We start from the raw sequence: 23024 nt of genomic DNA, 5'->3' as shown, positions 1-23024 counted from the left end.
TTTATTTATTCATTCATCTATGGATGGACACTTGAGTTGCTTCCATATCTTGGCTATTATAAATAATTCTGCAATAAATATAGGGGTACATATATCTTTCCAAATCACTGTTTTCACTTTTGGGGGTAAGTAGTCAGTAGTAGAATTATTGGATCATCTAATTTTTCTATTTTTAATTCTTTGAGGAACATCCATACTGTTTTCCATAGTGGCAGCACCAGTGTACATCCCAACCAACAGTGTATGGTGGTTCATTTTCCTCCATATCCTCGACAACATTGTTATTTCTTGTCTTTTTTATACTAACCATCCTGGTAGGTATAAGGTAATATCTCAAGGAAACCCATTTTGTTATTGACTTATATCCAAAATTCCATTCCTGGGGGTGATGTGAAGAAGAAGTCTTAAGCTCTCTGTTGAGATCAGAGTGTGTTCTTAATTATCAAGAATAGGGGGGAGGGGAATGGGAGAGTAGTGTCTCAGGAAGGTGATAGGAAGCAAGATTTCCAGAAAGAGGACATGAGTAACCATGTCGAATGTTGCAGAGTGGAGACACAAGCTAAGGCACCAGAATTTGCAAATTTTCATTCATGATTTTGCAAAAAGCTGTCCCAAAAGAGTAGGATTGGAGACCAGATCGGGTGTAATGAGGACAGTATGAGGAATAGGAAATGAAAATAGCAAGTGTGGACACTTTTAAAGTACAGTGAGACTATAATAGGAAAGGATATTGAGTGGTGTTCTGAGCTAATTAGTTAAGAAACTCAAAAGAAAAATGATGTATTTATCAGATCATAAAGAGAAAAATTTTAGAGGAACACCACTGTTAATCCTCATTTGTCTCATTTGCTCCAATCATAGGGCCTTTCAGCTTTGGGAGAACTCGTAGGGCTAATGTGTAATTGTCTTCTCCAATCAGGAAAATGAGAAATCAGGGACTACATTTTCTATTTAAAAGTTATTGCCTGGGGGTTCCTGGGTGGTTCAGTTGGTTAAGTGTCTGACTCTTGATTTTGGCTCAGGCCATGATCTCAGAGTTATGAGATCAAGTTCCACATTGGACTCTGTGCTGGGCATGGAGCCGACTAAAGATTCTCTCTCCCTCTCCCTATCTACCTCCTCCTCCGTAGCTCTTTCTTTAAGAATTATTCCCTGAAGCAACTTAAATGTCCATCAATAGACAATGGATAGGGAAGATGTGGTATTTATATATATGTGTGCTTATATAATATATACGCACACACAATGGAATATTACACAGCCTCAAAAAAGATGAGATTATGCCATTTGTGACAGTGTGAAATAAGTCAGACTCAGAAAGATTTCACTCATATGTATACTCTGAAAGAACTAATGAGTAAACAAATAAAAAACAAAACAAGTCCTGTAAATACAGAGAACATAGTGATGGTTGACAGGAAGGAGGGCCTGGAGGAGTGGGCTAAATGGGTGAAAGGGTGTGGGAGATACAGGCTTCCAGGTGTGGAACAAATAATTCATGGAATTAAAAAGTGCAGCATGGAGAATATAGTTAGGGAAACCATCATGCTGTTGTATAGTGACAGATGGTAGCTACACTTGTGATGAGCAGAGCATAATGTATAGAGAAGTTGAATCATTATGTTATACACCTGAAACTAGTGTAACACTGTGTGTCAACTATATTCAAATACAAAATTTTTAAAAATTATTTCCTTTACAAATTATCAAACTCTTAGAAGATTTCATAGGAGAAAATCTAGATGACCTTGGGTATGTGATGACTTTTTAGATGCAACACCAGAAAGATGATCCATAAAAGGAATAACTTTGCTTTTTGTTTTTTAAAAGATTTTATGTATTTATTTATTTATTATAGACACAGAGAGAGGCAGAGACATAGGTAAAGGGAGAAGCAGGCTCTCTGTAGAGAGCCTGATGTGGGACTTGATCCCAGGATCCCTGGGATCACGACCTGAGCCAAAGGCAGAACTCAACTGCTGAGCCACCCTGTCATCCCCTAAAAGGAATAACTTTGAACTTCATTAAAATGAAAACTGCTCTGAGAAAGACAAAAGCAAGTCACAAACTGGGAGAAAATATTTGCAAAAGACACATCTATATTTAAGAAACAAAACAGAAGAACATAGGGGGAGGGAAGGAAAAATAAAATAAGACAAAATCCGAGAGGGAGACAAACCATAGAGACTCTTACTATAGGAAACAAACTGAAGGTTGCTGGAGGGGAGGTGGGTTGGGGTGACAGGATAACTGGGTGATGGGCATTAAGGAGGGCACATGATGTAATGAGCCCTGGGTGTTGTATTCAACTAGTGGATCACTAAGCTCTATCTTTGAAACTAATAATACGCTTTCTGTTAATGAATTGATTTTAAATTAAAAAAAAGGAAAAAAGACATCTGATAAAGAATTGTTACACAAAATATTCAAAGAGCTCTTAACACTCTTTAATAAAAAAAAACCCAACAATTTATAAAATCGTCTTAAGACCTGAACATACACATCATCAGACATGATACACAGATGGCAAACAAGCATTCAAAAACATGTTTATAAAAGTTCTCATCACAAGAAAATTATTTTTGTAACAACATACAGTGATGGATGTTAACTAGAATTATTGTGGTGATTATTTTGTACTATATACAAATATTAGATCATTATGTTGTATACCTGAAACTAACATAATGTTATATGTCCATTATACTGCAATTAAAAAAAAAAACATATTCCACATCATCTGTCATCAGGGAAATACAAATTAAAACAACAATGAGATACAACTACACCTATTAGAATGACCAAAATTCAGAATACTGACAGCACTCGGTGCTGGTGAGGATGTGATGCAACAGGAATTCTCATTTTATGTTGGTGGGGATACAACACGGTGCAGCCACTTTGGCAGACAGTTTGGCAGATTCTAACACAACTAAACATACTGTATGATCCAGTAATTATGCTCCCTGGTAATTATCCAAAAGAAATGAAACCTTATGTTCACACAAAAACCTGCATATGGATGCCTATAGCAACTTTATTAATAATTGTCAAAACTTGGAAGCAACTAAGATGTCCTTCATAAGTGAATGGATAAATAAACTGTGGTAGATCTAGACAATGAGCTATTACTCAATACTAAAAATAAATGTACTATCAAGGCATGAAAAGACATGGAGGAACTTTTCAATATATATTACTAAGGCTAAATACTGTATGATTTCAACTATATGACATTCTGGAAAAGGCAAAACTGTGGAGACAGGAAAGAACTCAGATTGTCATGGACTGTGGTAGAGGGTGGGGAGACGGATAAACAGACAGAGCAAAGAGGATTTTTAGGGCAGTGAAAATACTCTTTATGACACTATAATGATGGGTATAGGTCATTTGATACGTTTGTCCAAATCTATGGAATCTACAATAACATCAAGAGTGAACCCTGATGTAAACCATGGACTTTGGGTAATTATGGTGTGTCAATGTAGATTGATTAACTGTAACAAACGTACCCCTCTGGTGGAGGAGATTGATTATGGACAATCTATGGACAATCTCTGTATCTTCCTTTCAATTCTGATGTAAACCTAAAACTGTGCTAAAGAAGATAAAGTCTTTAAAAAATGATTTCCTCATTTCAATGTCCATGTATCTTCTAGCTTGATAAGTTTGGCAAAAGGAGTCAATTTAGAATATAAAAAGCAGTGGCTGTGTGCTGCTCTAGTATTGTTCTGTGATACAACTTCAGCATATGAATTTATACAATACATATTTATTGAGTGGGGTTGCTATGTGATACTTATTGGTAAAGAAATGACAGACATGGCCTCTGTTCTCAAATAGCTAGTGTTAGCAGAGAAGAAAGACAGTTTTACTACTACAATTCAAATGGGATAAATGTTGCAGTGGGCATAGAACATAGACCCATGAGGTGTAGCAATGGGCCTTAACCAGGCATAGGAGTCAGTGAATAGCCAGGAGGAGGTGATGATGGCTATACTGTGGTCTGAAAGATGAGCAACTTTGGAAACTATAGAAAAGGACAGAGTTTAAAAATATCCGTAATCTCTCTCTGAACATAAGTAATTATTGATTGTTGTATTTTCTTCTGATCTTTCTTTCTTGAATATTTTTCTGTTGTTTTGTGAAAATAATTTACTCATAAATATTTAAGAAAATAAAGTAAAAAGAAGTAAAAAAGAAAAAAACCCCACCACCCATAAATATCCACCCTTCAATGATCTCTATTCCAGACATATCTATAAGAATATAGATAGAAGAGGAGGTGGAAATGTTAGCAGAAGTACTTTTATAGAAATGGGATCATGCCATAGATTCTATTTTTTAAAAGATTTTGTTTAATTATTAGAGAGAGAGAGAACATGAGCAGGGGGATGGGCAGAAGAAGAGGGAGAAGCAAACTCTCTGCTGAGTGTGGAGCCTGACACAGGGTTCGATCCTATAACCCTGGGATCATGTTCTAAGACAAAGTCAATTGCTTAACCAACAGAGCCATCCAGGTACCCCATATATTCTATTTTTTAACCACAAATGTTTTTTTTTAAAAAGGATTTTATTTATTTATTCATGAGAGAGAGAGAGAGAGAGAGAGGCAGAGACACAGGCAGAGGGAGAAGCAGGCTCCATACAGGGAGCCCGACTTGGGACTCGATCCCAGGTCTCCAGGATCACGCCCTGGGCTGAAGGCTAAACCGTGAGCCACCTGGGCTGCCCAACCACAAATGTTTTAATTAGATATTCCTTGGATTTAACAGGAGAAAAAGAAGAAATGGAAGGGAAGCTGGTGAAGACATTGGGAAACTTCAGCTAAACATGTCATTTGCACAAAATATATTGTTTTGATAAAATCCTTCCATATTTAAGAAAATAGATTATGAAAATATTATGAAAAGCATTAAGAATTTGGAATAATAGTCTATGAATTTTGGGGGTACTGATTTAAATTAGCCAATTTTGAGTGGGTAAATACTAGAAAATAAATTAAATAATAAGAAAATAAGAAATAAAAAAATAAGTGTTTTCACATGTCCTTTCTCTCCTTACCACTCCCTAATTTTATTAAATATATCATTAATTTTAAGTTGTCAAAACTTATCAAAAATTTGTCAAAGTTCACATCATCCTAATTTGTTTTGTAATCATTATTTCTACAATTGTTTCATCTTCGTTCATATCTAACAACTTTAGTGCTCACCACTAGTACTTTTTCAGCTGTTTCTTTTTTCCTGAATTGTTATTTAGATTAATATTTTAATATGTAAAATTGTAGTAAAATAGTGACCTCCCAAGTGAAGTTCCTGGGTTTTCAGTCTCTAGTGAGTATAAAAATCAACTGGCGAATTTCTTAAAAGATGCAAATTCCCAAGCTCTACACCCAGAGAGTCTCCTGCTGGTGGGGTGTCTACAAATCTGCATTTTAAACAAGCATCAAGGGATTCTGATGCAGAATCACAATTTGAAAATACTGTTCTAAGAGAACTAACATGTTTGGGAGGGGGTGCTGAGGGGGAGAGTTTTGTACTAGTAACCTGGTAAGAGTGTTATATACTTAACCTCATTACTTCATTTAATCATTTAAATTATTACCTATGTTCCAGATGAGAAAACTGAGGCTCATAGAGGAACATGAATAGCTCAAGGTCAAACACAGCTAACAAATACAGAGCAGAGATTCAAGCTCAGGTCTGTCTGGATTTCACATTGTGCCGGGATTTTCCATGGCAATTAACCAGGTCAGGGACAGCCTGGGAAATGGAACCTAAGGATCTGGCCATTAGTGTATGAAGCAAATGCCTGAAGTAATTCAGTAAATAAGCAACAACTTGAGTTTACCTGGCACCTTTCTTTTGAAAGTTTCTGTTAAATAATGTCCCTTCTGTAATTTCTTGTGCTTATATTTTGGTTACTACGTCATGAAGTCCCCTGCTATGTACATCAGGAGAGGATACTCAGCAGAACACAATTATTTGCCTTTCTCTATAATGAATGAATGTTCTAGCAACAGCAAAAAGATCAAAAGTAAGAATTTGGTGGGATGCCTGGGTGGCTTAGCGGTTAAGCGTCTGCCTTCAGCTCAGGTTGTGATCCTGGGTCTGGGGTTTCAGTCCTGCATTCGGCTCCCCGTGGGGAGCCTCTGCTTGTGTCTCTGCCTCTCTGTGTGTGTGTCTCTCATGAATAAATAAATGCAATGTTTAAAAAAATAATTTGCTGAGGGGGCACCTAGGTGGCTCAGTTGGTTAAGTGGCTGACTCTTGATTTCAGCTCTGATTGTTTCTTGGGTGGTGGGATGGAGTCCTGTCTAGGGCTCCGCACTGGGTGCGGAACGTTCTTGACATTCTCTTTCTCTCTCCCCCTCTCCCTCCTTCCCCCCCACTGGCTCATGTATTCTCTTTCTTAAAAAAAAAAAAAAAAAAAAGAATCTGCGGAGAACTCCATCAATCTTAGTTCATCTTCTGGTATTAAAAAAGATAACACGACCCCTAAACACAAGTCAAACTTCATTTGACACTCGCTCCTCCAAAAAATTGTTCTGAAAGAGTCGAGCAAGTGAAGAGAAAGTACACGTTGATATCCACACAGTATCTTCTAGAGGGATTCTGAAGGGCCCTTTTGGCTGTGTGTGCACTCTGTTCCACAGAAGGTCAGTTATGAAGGCAATCCTCTGCCTAACAAGTGATGCTCGGTCGGCCACATCCTAGACTCTCCAGGGGCGGGTGAGGCCAAGCAGCTGGGACTAGTCACTCATTGGCTTTTGGTGATGTCAATCTCCACCGCCTTGGGACTCAGCCTGCTGAGTGGTGGCAGAAAACTGGAGTGGAAGGCCTCTCCTCTCCTGGGTCCGTGTGATCTGGAAGGGGAAAGGGTCATGGGGTCCTGAGAATCAGCTAAGCTGGGAAAGTGTTGAGAAGCTTGGAGAGAAGGAGAGGTAGATCCAGTTACCTCAGGGCATGGGCACTGGTGTGTATGTGTGTGTGTGTGTGTGTGTGTGTGTGTGTGTGCAGAAATCACTTCAGGACCATGAGTTATAGTATTAAGTTAAGCTCTTAATGCTTTCCCTGAGATTCGAAATCCAGACACTCTTCTTTTGGAAAAGTCACATTCCTTATGCCATCTTAATTTTTTTGGTCATTACCTCTTTTCTGTTTCATCTGAAAACTTAGTCAAATTTCCTTGGGACATGTCAACTTGTTTCAGTTCTCAGGAAATCCAAGAGGTTTCTATCTGATGGGCTGGTTTGCTGACCAGAAGGGCTTGTTGGTAGCAGTGGGGAGAATCCCCACAGAGATGGTAAAGATACATAGGAAAATGCAGTGTAAGACTTTAATCTCATAACCAGTCACAAACACTGCCCTTGTTCCCGCCAGAAGCACAGGCTCAGGCTTGCAGCTTGAGTGGCTGGAACTGGAGATGCAGGAGAATCTGTCCCCCTGCTTCCTCAGTGCTCCCTTAGCTCCTGGGACAGAGATCTTCTTGTGTGTTTCATTCACATGTAGCTAATGGCCAGTGTTCCTGACCTTCCTCAAGTTTGCTCTGGGGGGTCTGTTTGTGCTAGCATACTCAGTGGCATGGTGGTCTCCAAGAAGTAGTTGTGGTTCTTGGAAAGATGGTCAGCTTCACCCCTGTCCCCAAGCTCCTACTTTTCAATGACAAATCAGGCCCAGCCAACAGCGTTTTCTCTGGATTGGAGGTTGCATCCCTCAGCCAAGTGGCTGCCCTAGCTTCCTATTCCTCACTGACCTGTGAGTTCCTTCTATGGATCTTCCTCTGCCCTCTCTATGTGTACCTTGCCTTCTCTGAAGGGCTGGTGGCTGGTACACCTTTCTCCCTAGTTGACTTTGTGCCATGTTGACAGGAGCTAACGTGAAAGGATACTGACAGCTGGAGTCAGGACTGCTTTGCTTGCATTTTAGAGGCCTTGTGGTGGGGACTTGGGGGCATCTGGTGCCAATTCATTGGCAGCTTTCTTTTAAGCATAAGGATTCTTAGAGCCTCTTGATTTTAGCTTTGGATGCTAGTAACGATTTAAGGACAATATGAAAAGTCCCATGTATGGTATTTTAAGTCAGTCCATCCTCAAACACCCTAAATTTGGTTAAAAAAATACTCTTCAGGCATTTTTATACAATGTGGAAACAAAAAGCAGAAGTTAGTTTTGTTTATATAGATTGTTGCTGTTGTCCTTGGACTTGGCCATGGAGATGGCAGGTTGTTTAACTGGGAGGTCCAGAGAGTGCACTGTTGAGTGATATTGTTCCCATGGAGACACCCAGAAGCTGAGAGATGGGACTCTGGAAGGTGGCCATGGAGTCATTCCAGTTCTTGAGCCTCTCCTGAGATGATTTCAGACAGGAAATGGACTAAAGGCCGGGCCCAGGGGCTCCAAGAGCCTGCAGCCAATCAGGTTAAGTAGAATTGGAAGCCTGAGCTCCTTCTTCATTAGTGTTTATGAAACTGTTTTTGAAAGTATCAGCTTATCTTAGAATACTAAGGAGGATTAAAAGCGGGGTGGGGTGGGGTTGGGAAGGATTTGTTTTTAATAAGAGCATCTTTTAAAAGTTTTTATTTAGGGACACCTGGGTGGCTCAGGGGTTGAGTGACTGCCTCCGGTTCAGGGTGTGATCGGAGAGCCTTTGACCCTGCTGGGCCTGAGGCTGCCTGTACAAGGAATTTGGGAGCAGAACTCAAACCAGATACCTGAGGGCTAATGGGATTTTATTGGAGTACAGTGACTGGGTCCCAAATCGGTCTCCCTGCATGGAGCCTGCTTCTCCCTCTGCCTGTGTCTCTGCCTCTCTCTGTGTGTCTCTCATGAATAAATAAATAAAATCTTTAAAAAAATAAAAGTTTTTATTTAAATCCCAGTTAACACACAGTGTAATATTTGTTTCAGGTGTACAAATAGTGATTCAACATTTTCATACATCACCTGGTGCTCATCACAAGTGCACTCCTTAATCCCCATTGCTATTTTTAATAAGAACATTTTTAATAGACCCCTAACATACTTAATATTTTAGTTATGCACAAGATGGTTTTCTTGCTGTAGAAATGTCCTGTGTTTATGGTGTCAGTATTTGAAGCATGAAGTCAAGACACATTGTCTGAACTGTATGAACATATTTACTGGAAGAGTGTATAGAATATTTAAATTTTGGATGGTCCTGAATGATTTAGAATTTGTGCTCATCATGCAATGCAGCAGCTTCCTTTGACCAGGCTGGGCCTGAGGCTGCCTGTACAAGGAATTTGGGAGCAGAACTCAAACCAGATACCTGAGGGCTAATAGGATTTTATTGGTTACCTAGTCATTTTAGGTGGACAAACATGATGATCCAAAAAGAAGTGTCTTGTCTACAGACCTGGTTAATAAGATGTTTAGATTCAGCCCAGAGGAGTGCACATGGATTATGTGTGTTTATATGAAACAGCCACTTTTAAAGTGGAGTTAATCTATCCAATCACTCAAATACTTGACTCACAAGATGCCCAAAAGCTGTCTTGAGAATTTTTTCTGTTTTTTTTTTTTTTTTCACTAGTTGTTGTCAATGGTTGTCATTATTTCTGGAATGCGATAATATTTCACAATGTATAAAACTTTCATATACATAGTCTCACTTAATCCTTTCAACATTCCTGCATGGTGGTGTTTCAGGAATGCATATGGCTACAATTAACAGAAAACCAAACTACAATGGCTCAAATGCAGAGAGAGGTATTCTTGTCACATGATAAGACATCCATAGGTAGGTGTTTGCTGGGATAGTTCAGTGGCTCAACAGCAGGGCTCACATGACTGGGATTCTTCAGCCTTGACAGATGGCTGCTCTATCTCCAGGCATCCTGTACATCTTTAAGGCAGGAAGAAAAGGGACATGCAGAAGGGGTAGCTTCCTAGAGCCCTGGATAGAATTCGGCTCCTGTCGCATTGGCAAGAGGCAGGTCACATGATGTCATCACTTCTGGCTACAGAAAGGCTGAGCAAGTATTTTGTCTGGAGCTGAACACATTGCTGGCTCAATCAAAACTGGGTTCTCTAGCAAGGCAACCAAGAGTGCCTGCCATAGGTGGGCCACAGACTGCTCCTTCCCTTGCCATTGCCTGGTAAGCAGTGATGTTTGACTTTGCTGCATTCTCATTTCCTCTTTCTGTGCCGATCTACTTGTATAATCTTCATTTCTTCCATGATTACAAAAGAGGAAAATGCTCTTGTTCCAATGCCTTGGAAATTTCAGGAAAAAATGGAGAGCAAAATCATCAATAATCTCATACTCCAGAGATTATGACAAACGTTAACATTGTGGAATGCTTCCTGCCTGCATCTTTTCCACACATATATAAATGCTATTATATTATATATGTAGTATTGTGCCATGCTCTTTTACTTAATAGTATGTGGTATTTCCCCATGTCATTAAAAGTTTTTTAAAATCATAGTTACTTTTTATCTGTATTATTTTTATGATCACCAAAGTAACACACTTGTAAAACATTCATTTTTTTAAATTTTTAAAAAATTTTTATTTATTTATGATAGTCACACACAGAGAGAGAGAGAGAGAGAGAGAGAGAGAGAGGCAGAAACACAGGCAGAGGGAGAATCAGGCTCCATGCACCGGGAGCCCGACGTGGGACTCGATCCCAGATCTCCAGGATTGCGCCCTGGGCCAAAGGCAGGCGCTAAACCGCTGCACCACCCAGGGATCCCAAAACATTCGTGTTTATGAATAGTCCCACCTCAAGAGAAAACCACTACAAACAGCCAGCAGCTTTATCAAAATTTATATAAGTATTCCCATGTTGTTGGATATTTAGGTTTTTTCCATTATTAAAGATAACATTTTGATGACTATCCTTGCATGTATCCTCCATTCACATTTCTGATCATTTCCTTTGTGTAGATTCCTACTGGGTTAAAGGGCATAAACACTTTCAAAGCTCCTAACGCATATTGCCAAATCACTCTCTGGAAAGGCCACACCATTTACACAGGACATTTCTTTTCTTTTTTTTTTTAAATTCAATTTGTCAACATACAGTATAACACCCAGAGCTCATCACATCATGTGCCCTCCTGAATTATAGAGGGCATTGGTGAGCATACCCAACTTGCTCCAACCTCAACAGGATTTCTCAAACTCTTTTGCCTTATTCCAAGAAAGCAAAGTGGTTTAGCAGAAAGCATAGCATTCAGAGGTCCAGCTAATTCTGATTAGTAATTGGAAATCCTGGTTTTATGTTTGGACTCCAACAGAACTTGTGTATGACCTTAGGTGAGCCATTGCTCTTGTCACTTTAGTTCAAAAATATTGTGTACTCTAGTGGATACTGTTGGTTACCTGCCCAGCAATTCTTTCTCCTTTACTTCTTTCTGACACAACTCTGAATTTGTTCAGATTTGCATCCTCCTCTACATAGTCCTGAAGCTTCAGGGGATGCTGACCCCTTTCTAGCCTCAGTGGATGCTGGTTCTTAAACTTTTTGGTATAAGGATCTCTTTCCGCTCTTAAAAAGTTATTGAGGAACTCAAAAAGCTTTTATTTATGTGGGTGTTTTCTATTGGTATTTATTGTTTTAACATTAAAAGTGAGGAATTTAAAAACCACTTTGAATTAAAGATAACAAAAATAAGCCCATTATAAGTTGAATTAATTAGCATATTTTAATGAAAATAATGATAGTTTCCAAAGCCAACAAAGTTTAGCAAATTGAGCAGCATTGTTTCACATTTTTTACAACTCTCTTTTTTAATATTTGGCTTAATGAAAGACAGCTGGATATTTGTTTCTGCATTCAGTGCATCATGTTATCCTACATATGGAGTCTCTGTAAAACTCTACTGTGAGGGACTGGGATGGAAAAAGGCAACACTGTTATGAAAACAGGTTTGGCCTCATGGTTTCCCTGGAAAGATCTAAGGGACCCTAGGAGACCACAACCACACTTTGAAAGCTGCCATGGGGATCCCAATTGCCCTTACCAGTGACAAAGCCCTGTTTGATCAATGAGGCATTAAGAGAGCCTGCTGGCATGCTTCAGGAAAATTCTTGATCCCAAAGAAAAACAGAGGAAAGATGTAATCATGTCTGCATGTGGCATTAAGAAATGCTACAACTGTTTCTCTATCAGCCTAAGGAGGAAGCTGGCACATGTCAGATGGCGAAGCCAAGGGATAGCATGGAGACAAATCTGGAGTCTCATGGGTCAACTGCCGAGTCTGCCTTCATTGTGGGAGATAAGCATTGAGTTAGATATGGCATATCAATAGAATTTGCTACGAGGAAGTGGAGGTGCCCTCAAATGAGGAATGGGTGAGTTGAGGCCACAGAGAGCAGGAATCAAGATTTTTGGTGTTCCAGCCTGGAAAGCTGGAGACCCCATGTGGCTATGAATGGACACTAGCTCCTTTCAATAAAACCTTGGGATAGTAAGTGCTCCTTGAGGGCATAGTGATGGTGAAAATTCGGAATATTGGTGTATCGGCTATTTTTTTGTGGCCTTTAGTAAATCCTATAAGAAAGAGACAAATTTACTGCTTATTCCCATCTGAAAGCAGAGAAGGAGGCAGGCATCTTATTTTCAGGAGATAGTGAGGCACAGAAAAACCTTCCTGGCTGGTGAATCATCTCCCAAATACCTTCCTTTGAGTTTCTCCACCTGATACTCTGGACAGGGTGTGGGCAAGTTCAGCTTGGTAGTGAGGACTCCCTGCCTGAGACTATGATTTGGATTACTTTCAGGCAGAGAGGTCTTTAGTTTTAAACTAGGTGCAGGGTGATGGGCAGAGCACAAAGGCCATTAATCAGGAATCTCAAAGACCACATCCAGAGAAACTCTTTGACCCATAGCTAATAAGCCATGGAACTGACCAGAAGCAAATTGATGCAAGTCTACTAAATGCTAAGGGAACTGTATGGCCAGAGAAACCTTAATCTTGGCCAAGAAGAGCCATGATATTTTTAATCCCTAGGGCAATTCCCACACCTCTGAACCTGTGGTTGCTGAAAGCTATGCACCTGCTCCAGTGGCCACCTTAGATGTGGCCATTGAAAATTCATTTTTTTTTATACCAAGGATCTATCTCCAGCAGATGTCTATGGAAATGCAAATACCTCCCCACATATAGCAATAATAATACTAGTTATTTTCTATGTACCAGATATTTTACCTGTTGCATTACATTGAATTCTTAAAATAACCATACAAAATTGAGATCATGATTCTTGCTTTGCAGATGAGGAAACTGAAGCTTAGTTAGTTTAAGAAACTTATTGATTTTTTTCTGACTTTAGAACCTGGTTGTTTTACTCCACCAAGCCACTAACTGCTAGCAGCTTTGCCTATTCACTTCTCTGAGTTCCAGTGATACAGCAAGCCTACTGAGGACTCTGGGGTCAATGGGGATAAAAATGAGGTCCTGTGATCCCGCAGAACCTGGACCTGAGCTTGCTAAGAGAGAAGTTAAATCCAATACACATTGACAGAAAACAGTCATTCAGATTTTCCTAATCAGAAATGAAATAATTATCTTGTAACAGGAGGTCCACAGGTAGTATGGTTTTCAAGCAGGTTGGCAGGAAGGATATTTTTAACAGAGGAGGGAGCCCAGAGTAATTTCTGACCCACCTTGGATCACATCACATGAGTTGCTGCATATGCTGGCTATTCCTGAGAGGTGCTGGTACTCATCGGCTTTATTAGCCAATGACTTGAATGACTGCTGGGAACATGTTGCTGGTCTCAATTTTAATCACCTGACTCACCTTCCAAAACTCAGAGAAGATTTATCCCAAAGATGCCCCTTGTCTAATTAACCTGGATCCCTCAGACCATTCACACACTCTATAACCTCTCAGGGCTTATACATGTAAAAGCAATTATGAGTGAGTATACAGAAATCCAAATAGAGATAACAGATAATAGATGAATTTGTTAAAAAAGGAATTTACCATAGGTATCTTCTCAGTATGCCAGAATTACCCTGTGGCATCTGACCCATGGGCATTTAGCCCTGTATCCTGTTTTCTCCAGCAGCTCCAAAAGATGGTTTCTCAGCACAGTGGAGAAGGAAGGGGACTTGGAGAACATCCAGTCCAGCCCCTCATTTTTAATGTAGGCCCAAAGGGGAAATGCCTTGTCTTCATTTTCACAACAGATTAGTGTCACAGCAAGGAGGAGAACCCAGGTCAGGATATATGGTTCTTCTGGCTCTTAGCCTCAAATGTCAGGACCCGCAAATATGCCCATTTGGTAATTCATGCATTAATTTATCTAAATTTCTTTCCCAACATTAACCAGAATATTAATCTATATTAACATTTGGCAATAATGAGTTCTATAATTTTATTATCTGCATAAAAATGATAGCACTTATTTATTTTACAGTTTTCTAGGACTTTCATAACTTTTGAGAAGAGAGTTTACATTTTTATTTTTATTTTTTTATTTTTTAATTTTTATTTATTTATGATAGTCACACAGAGAGAGAGAGAGAGAGAGAGAGGCACAGAGACATAGGCAGAGGGAGAAGCAGGCTCCATGCACCAGGAGCCCGATATGGGATTCGATCCCGGGTCTCCAGGATCGCGCCCTGGGCCAAAGGCAGGCACTAAACCACTGCGCCACCCAGGGATCCCGAGTTTACATTTTTTTTTTTTTTAATTTTTATTTATTTATGATAGTCACAGAGAGAGAAAGAGAGGCAGAGACACAGGCAGAGGGAGAAGCAGGCTCCATGCACCAGGAGCCCGACGTGGGATTCGATCCCGGGTCTCCAGGATCACGCCCCGAGCCAAAGGCAGGCGCCAAACCGCTGCGCCACCCAGGGATCCCCCGAGTTTACATTTTTAATATTTTGAGATTTGCTATATAAAGTCAATATTTAAAAAAAAAATAAAGTCAATATTTGCCCCAACTACACTGAACTATTTTGCAGGCTTTGATCATATCATAGCCCTGTCCTTTTTTTTCATATTCATTTTTTAAAAAGTCTTTAAATGTAGGGCAAGATTTCAGCTGATTTCAAAGAATCATGGAATTTTAAAACCAGAAAGGATTACAGCTGTTCTCTAAGATTTGTTAAGTGTCTTTCCTCATAAGCTTTAAAAAAGAAAGTTTACTTAGTGTGCTTATAATACATTTTTTGGTACGAAAATTATTTTGGATGCACTTTTCATGAAGATAGCTACTACACAGAGTGACATTGGTTTGCACTAAGTCATCTTCTGGAAATGGTCCTCTTATATCTCCCCATTTGTGCTGTGTTCCTGGTTGAGGCTGATTGCCATTAGAGGACTGGGCATATTTCTATTAATTCTCATTCTATAGGAACTATATCCCTTCCACAGTGTGACACTGGTCTGAGTGACAGAAAGCACATAATGAATGTTTACTAAATGAATGGATGAAATCTAATGAGTGAGACTTGCCTTTCTTTATGGTAAGGAGAGGACAAGTCATCAATAACATGCGAATTCCAGAAACAGCAACAAGGATACCATTCCAGTAAAAAGTAGAAAAGACTGGTTTCCGGCTAGCATTTGCCAAAGTTGGTCCAGGAAGGAGGACAGCAATGATGATCATTTCTCAGAAAATGTTTTTGTTCAGACACAGATACAATTGTCCTGGAAAGCGGAACCGTGCAAAGGTACAGAGGCCAGGTGGCCTGCTGACCACCCTCTCTTTTCCTTACCCCAAATCTCTCCTTCTCTTCCCACCCCTACTTGTCAGCAGTGTACCCCAGAGTATGATTCAAATTCCAAGAATCTTTGGAACTCAGGAAAGGCCTAAATCATGAGGATAGAAGCAAAAAGAGACAATATCCGGAGGCCATTAATGTCACACTGAGAAGCTTGACTAGCTATAAATTCTCTATATCTGTGCTAATGAGGAGAGGCCTATACGAGTCACATGGAAAAATAGAAACCTGAGGAGTCTTGTGTGCAAAAATTTGGAAATGCTTTAAGAAAATCCTAGTAGGTACTCTTTGGAGCACACATATACTGACGTGAAGAGGTTTTCTACCGAAATAAACATGACGGAGGCTGAATAAGTCGGCCAACAAAGAGAATCAGTTCAATTAATTTAGTGAGGTCGGAGTGAGAGAGAATCATTTTGCTAGAATTTTGTTACCATAGGCTATTTGGTTTAGTTCTGACCATTCAAGAAGTTGTCCTCTGTGTATAAGCCATCTCTTTAACCATTTTCTGAGAGATTTGGTCATCCTGGTCATCTTAAGGATAACAGTCAAGCATAAATATCAAGTAACAATCTGGACTGACTCCTAAGAAAGCCTCAAATGTTGAGCTAAGTTATTGTAGACCACACTTTGCTGCAACCTTTGGCACTTAGGGTGGAATTTGTTGTACCCAATTAAAATGGGAAATATTGAACACTTGCAATTTATTTGCATTTATAAAATTATGCCTGGTGCTAATTCTCCCCCCACCTTCCACTTGCAGAGGGCTTGAGAAGCTTAAGGGTAGTATTTAGCTTGAGGTAGCATGAAGGGGAAAATAGTGAAAGGGGAAGAGGGTGTCAGCACTCCTTTAAGTTCAAAGAGGAAGTTTAAGCTCATTATGAGAATTATAAGGAATATTGGAGGCAGCACTAAGACAGTGCCTCAGAGGCTCACACATGGAAGCCAGATGTATTTTTTCATGAGTTATAAGCAGCAGTGTTGTCCCCATATAGTTAGAAGTGACCTCATACTATATATCCCCTCTGGGCCTCAGTTTTGTCATCTGTAAAAGGAGGGGCCAGCAGAGATTGTTTATCTTCCCCCCAGGAGTACATAATATCACCTGGCAGTTGTAAAATAGGACCACCCAGCCTGTACCCCAGACCAACGATTCAGAAGTGATTGGGAATGCAGAATCCAGAAATGACTCATGTGGAACCTAAGCATCAGCATCCTGTAAAAGCCCCACAGGTGAATCTCATGTGCTGCTCCATTGATAACTACAGATCCAGATGATCTCTGTGGTCTCATGGAGCAAGAACTTTCAGATTTCAGCACCCTGACCAATGGATAGCTATGTATTGCAATTATTCCCTCTAGTTAGTAAGGGAACTCTGAAGGGGATAGTGTAGAAATGTTTTAGAACCGAGGATGGACAAGGATGTTCTTTTTTAAAAATTTGGAGGGCCTCAATTTAAACTTGGGCCATCTGTACATAAGCTCTTTTTTACGTGGGGGATATACAAATGATTATGCTTCTTGTGAGTCTGGGGAGTGGCATGGGCAGAAAAGCAAACTCAGCTTAAAAAAAAATTTGGTAATTCACTGGTTAGCCAAGCAAACAGAGAGCCTTCAGGAATAATTCTCTAGTCCAGTCTATCATGTATCCACCCAACAATCTTTGCTAGATATCTGCTTTTTACAAAAGTACTATGTGAGCTCAACTTTTTAAAAAATATTTTATTTATTTACTGAGAAAGACAGGCAGAAGAGAGAGCACAAGTGAGGCGGAAGGCCAGAGGGAGAGGGAGAAGTAAACCCCTCTGCTGAACAAAGAGCCTGACATAGGGCTCCAACCCAGGACCCTGAGATCATGACCTAAGCCAAAGGCAGATGCCTAACAGACTGAGACAGCCAGGTGCCCCTCAACAGTTGTTTTTTTTTTTTTAATTTAAAGTTTTAATTTAAATTCTAGTTAGTTACACACATGGTAAAATTGGTTTCAGGTGTAGAATTTAGTAATTCATCACTTACATATAACACCCAGTGCTCATGACGAGTGCCTTCCTTAATCCCCATCACCTACTAGCCCATCTCCCAACTACCTCTATCCATCAACCCTTCATTTGATCTCTATCATTGAGTCTTTTATAGTTTACTTCCTTCTCTCTCTTTTCTCCCCCATCCCCTATATTCATGTCTTTTGTTTTTTAAATTTTACATATGAGCAAGATCACAATGCCCATGTCAGTACAGAAGGTAGACATGTGCTCTCTCACTAGACAATGATGACAATATCAGAGCAGAAGAAAAGCTACCCTGGCAATCCTTAACGATTTGGATTCAACTTTGTACTTCTCCCTACTGTGCCCAGCTCAGAGCTAGACCCCTTTTTTTTTTGAATTATTTATTTATTTATTTGAAGGATGGGGGAGGAGCAGAGGGAGAGGGAGAGAGAGAGAGTCCTAAGCAGACTTCTTGCTGAGTGCTGAGCCTGGAGCCCAACTCAGGGCTTGACCTCACAACGGTGAGATCTTAACTATGAAATCACTACCTGAGCTAAAACCAAGAGTCAGACACTTAACTGACTGCACCACCCAGCTGCCCCAGAGAAATTTTTGTGAAGACCCAGCATATGAGTTATGACTGATAAAAAAGTGAGTAGATTGATAAATATTCTAGGTTCCTGAATCTAGAGAAAGAATCAGCAATGGGGTACCTGGCTGGCTTAGTGGAACATGTAACTCTTGATCTGAGTTATGAATTCAATCCCCACGTTGGGTGTAGAGATTGCTTAAAAAATAAAATATTAAAAAAAAAAAAAAAAGGAGGAAGAAAGAATCAACCACAACACTGAATACTCCCTCCTGGTTAATTTTTCACATTCACTGAGCACTTATGCCTAGATGAGAGGTCTCCAAGCACTCTCTCTAAGCATTTCAGCCTTGACATTATTTTTTTTAATTTTAAGAATTAACTTCAGCAAAAATCAATTCGAATAGGGCATTGCCAAAACCAGACTTGTGAACTTTGCAGGCTTTCCATTTGACTTATCTTATCTCCCTAACCCTGGACCACCTCATCCTGTGTTCCTCCACCAAGGAAAGAACAAGCAGACAGATTCCACCTGAGGAGATTTTTTCATCTTTTTGTTTTTGCTGTGGTCATGCATGGGTGCAAATGATGTAAGAGAGCGGACATTATGTGGGGAAGCTAGGAGACCAAGGATATAGTTCCAGCTTTTACTCTTACTGAGATGTGTGGTTTTGTGGGCAAGTTATTCCAACCTGTTTTCCTTCTCTGCAAAACAGTGCATTTGTATTAAATTGATTCTAGGGTTACTCTCAGCTTCATGCATTTAATTCTAGCAGCAAATAATTGCCTCGATCACTTGTTATTTTATTTGCTGTTTTATTGGATGAAGTAAAGTGTAAAAAACATGCCATAATGTAGAACATATATGAAAGAACATCATATAAGTTGCTTATATTAGTAATGGTTTGTGGTGCATGGCTGAGTCCCTCAAATGCTGTAACTATAGCTGACATGCATGGACTCTTTACTCTACCAGGCTGTGCTAAGCACTTTAGGTGTATTTGCTAGTTTAATTCATAAAACAGACCTACGAGGAAGGTACCTAGTGATCATATTCATTTTACAGATAGAGAAGCTGAGTCTCAGAGGATCTTGCCCAAGAACCTGTAGGTAAGAAGTGGTGAAGCAATAATTTGGTCCTAGGTGGTGTGTTTCTAGAGGCCTTCTCAGTTCCTGCATTCTCCGCTTCTCCTAGGGGCAGGGGCAATGCCATTACCAGTTCTGGCAACTTCCCTTGGGGCCTGAGCATAGAGTAACACAGAGTCAGAAAACAACCTGGTGGAGATTCAGCTGAATGGAAAAAAATTCTGGTTGTGGGTAAACTCCTTTGCTTGAGAAATTTTCAAAACAGGTGCCGCTAGGCAACTATGAGTAATGTCTTGAAGACATTTAAGAACTAAGCAAGGACTTGGGGCATGCTCAGTTTCGAGGGAAGATATAGGCTTGCTGTCCCCTGTAGGTTCCTTGCAGCCCGAGGATTCAGTGTTCCGCCTGATTCCTAGAACTGTTGGCTGAGAGAGGGATGCTTACGATAAATCACAGCACGGGACTAAAGGTGACAGGAATCACGCACTTGGCCTGATGTTTATCTTGTGGGCTGGCCAGCCCTATGCAGCCATTTACTAGCATTTCATCAGCTGTGTAGGGCTTTCCCCATAAGCTTCCTTTCCAATTACTCACAGCCCCTGTGAGAGGAGGGAGGAAATGAGGGCACATGGGGGAAGGGATCTCTCCCCTGAGTGCCATCACAGCAGGAAGCTAAAGGGGTCTCAGAACTACTGGCTCTTTGCTGGCCTGACTAGAAAACCTGGTGGCCTTCTTATGCATGGTCCAGGACCCAGAACTTGGTTAGTAACACTCTCCATTCATCCACCCTGTTCACTATTGTTTTATTCTCTCAACAAGGAAGAAAGGGCTCCTTCTGTGCACTTGTCAATACCACTGATTTTCTAATGACTTTTCTAGTCCCTCTCAAAGCATACTCATCTGTTCATTTATTCTTTCAATGTACCTTTTTTAGTGAATACTTACTGTGTGCCAGCAGGGGCAGGTTGGGGTTGGAATACAGAGATGACTAGTGAATCTCTCTCTGCTATCAAACAGCAACCAGTAAGTGGTGGAAGTTGGCAAGTTCTGATGTAATAATGGTGCAACATGAGAAATGTGTGCCGAAAATGAAGGGAGTGAACTAGGGGCCATGAGGGGAGAAGACTTCCACTGGGGGTGATGTTTGAGCTGGGTTGCAAAAATTGCACTAGTGGGAAAGGGCATTCTAGGAAGAGGATCAGCTCTTGCAATAGGTAGACACTGGGAGCAGATCTGGGCGACAGTGAGTTCCCTGTGACACTGGAAGTGGTGCATGGGGGAAGAGTATGGAAAATCTGCAAAGGTTAGACAGTGAAGGGCTTGCAGAGGAAGAATAGATCCTATTCTACAGGAGATGTGAGCCAAGAAATCTCATTCTACTGGCAACATGAAAGTGGAGAGAATGGAGAAGGCAGAAAGACAAGCTGGATAATGATTGCCACTGTCCCCAACACCCACAATGACCCATGACGAGGCATGACAGTGGCACTGTGAATTCACCAGTTTGCCAAAGCAGTAGTGCACACTAGGTAAGAGCCTGCGCTCTGAGTCAGTCATTCCTGGATTTGCCTCCTGGTTCTGCCTCCTTACCTGTGTGATCATAGGCCAGTTCCCCCACATCTCTGTCCCCCAGCACTCTCATCAGTCAATGGGGAATGGTCATAGCTCCCACCTTAGACAGATACTATGAGAATTAAGTATGCACAATGCCCGACACACAAGTGGGTGCTTTACCATGTATGCACAATTCCTGACACACAGTGGGTACTCTACCCAATATGCACATGCCTGACACTCTGTGGGTGCTTTACTGTGGTGACTTTTATTACAATGAGAGGAATGAGAGAATCACAGATGGCTGGCTTCAGCAGCCCAAGGGGTGGTACCATCACTAGACAGAAAAGACTGTATTCAAAAGGAGGAGCAGGTGTAGGGGAAGGATGTAGAGAAGGGGAGAGATATTGGGTTGGGTAGAGGACTTGAGGGGACTGTTTTTTTTGTATCTAAAAAGTCTAAAATGAGGCACATCACTTTGTGTTTTCCCCCTATAGTCACTTTCCTGCCACAGGACCTTTGTACTTGCGGTTCCCACTTATTCTAGTAACTACTGCTGCAAAAAGAAAAAAAAAATGATCCCGAAATTTAATGGCTTAAAAAGTACAGTCATTTTATAATTACATCTCACAGTTCTGGGGTTCTGGACTCAGCCGGGTGGCTCTTGTTCCAGGTTTCTTACATGGATGCAGTCAGATAATGATGGAGCAGGAGATATCTCAAAGGCATCCTTGCTTTTGTGCAGATAACTGCACAGTTAGAGCAAAGGAATAAATAACACATGAAAGGAACATTCACATATGTTATATCACTTGATTCTTAAATCCACACTGTGCAGCTGGAGTTACCATCTTCATTTCAGACAAGGTAAAGGAAGCTCAGAAAAACCAACTGATTTTCTATCAGCTGGATGTGGACCTGAAATTCGGATGAGGTCTTCTCAATATCAATGTCATGTGCTTTTCACTTAGATTCTATATCTGCTTGTATCTGTAGGTATAAATGACCAGTATGAGGGAGGAAGAGTAGGAAGGCAAGGGGTTTCCCATGGATGTGAAGGGGGTGTAAAGGTAAAATACAAAATACTTAGTTAAACTTGAATTGCATATAAAGAACAAATTATTTATAAGACCCAAATATTGCCTGGTTGCATACTTATACTACAACATTATTCATTGGTTATCTGAAAGTCAATGTCAATTTTAACTGACATTTGTGCTTTTATTTGCCAAATATCGAAACCCTACATTCAGAGTATGAAAAGGTGCACAGTGATGAAGACCTGGTATCTGAAAATAAACTTTATACAACTTAAAGTACAGTGTCAAGCTAAATCCACATCCTTGCTTGCCCTCAATGGATGCATGTGAAAAGATGTGCCAGGTCCTGGATGTGGATAAGTTGCAGGAAGAGGAAGCTTGGAGGAGGGAGAGAGGGGCTTAAGAATGCAGTTTAGTGCTACAATACAGATGAGCCTTGATGACATTATGCTGAGTGAAATATTCCAGACACAAAGGACAAGTATGGCATGACTCCACCTATTTGAGGTGTACTAGAACATTCAAGTTCATGGAGACAAAAAGTAGACTAGTGGCCACCAGGCACTGGGGGGGAGGGAGGAATGAGGAGTTAGTGTTTAATGGGTACAGAGTTTCCATTTGAGAGGATGCAGAAGATGAAAATCTGGAGATGGATGACGGTAGTGGCTGCACAACACTGTGAATGTACTTCATGCAACTAAAACATAGAGTTAAAAATGGTTAAAATAGTAAATTCTATGTTATGTCTATTTTACCAAGATTAAAGAAATAATCCAGTCAGAGATCCTACCTCAGAAAAGAGCTCTGGAGGGCATACTTGTACTACAACATTATTTGTTGTTTATCTGAAATCCAATTTTAATTGGAATCTGTGCTTCTATTTGCTAAATACGCAGCTAGCGCATGACAGGATTACTCAGGACTTGAAAAATCGAGGTGAAGCTCCAGCTTCTTGGTACTCAACATCCAGGCCACGGGGACCAGGAGTTCAGTGCTGGCAACCAGGGGGAGGTTTGCTTGGCCCAGTTAAGGTCTCATTGGAAAGGATCTCA

This window comes from Canis aureus, chromosome 25 (assembly GCF_053574225.1).
Source record: "Canis aureus isolate CA01 chromosome 25, VMU_Caureus_v.1.0, whole genome shotgun sequence".
NCBI classification, from domain to species: Eukaryota; Metazoa; Chordata; class Mammalia; order Carnivora; family Canidae; genus Canis; species Canis aureus.
Note: the sequence above shows the minus strand (reverse complement) of the source record.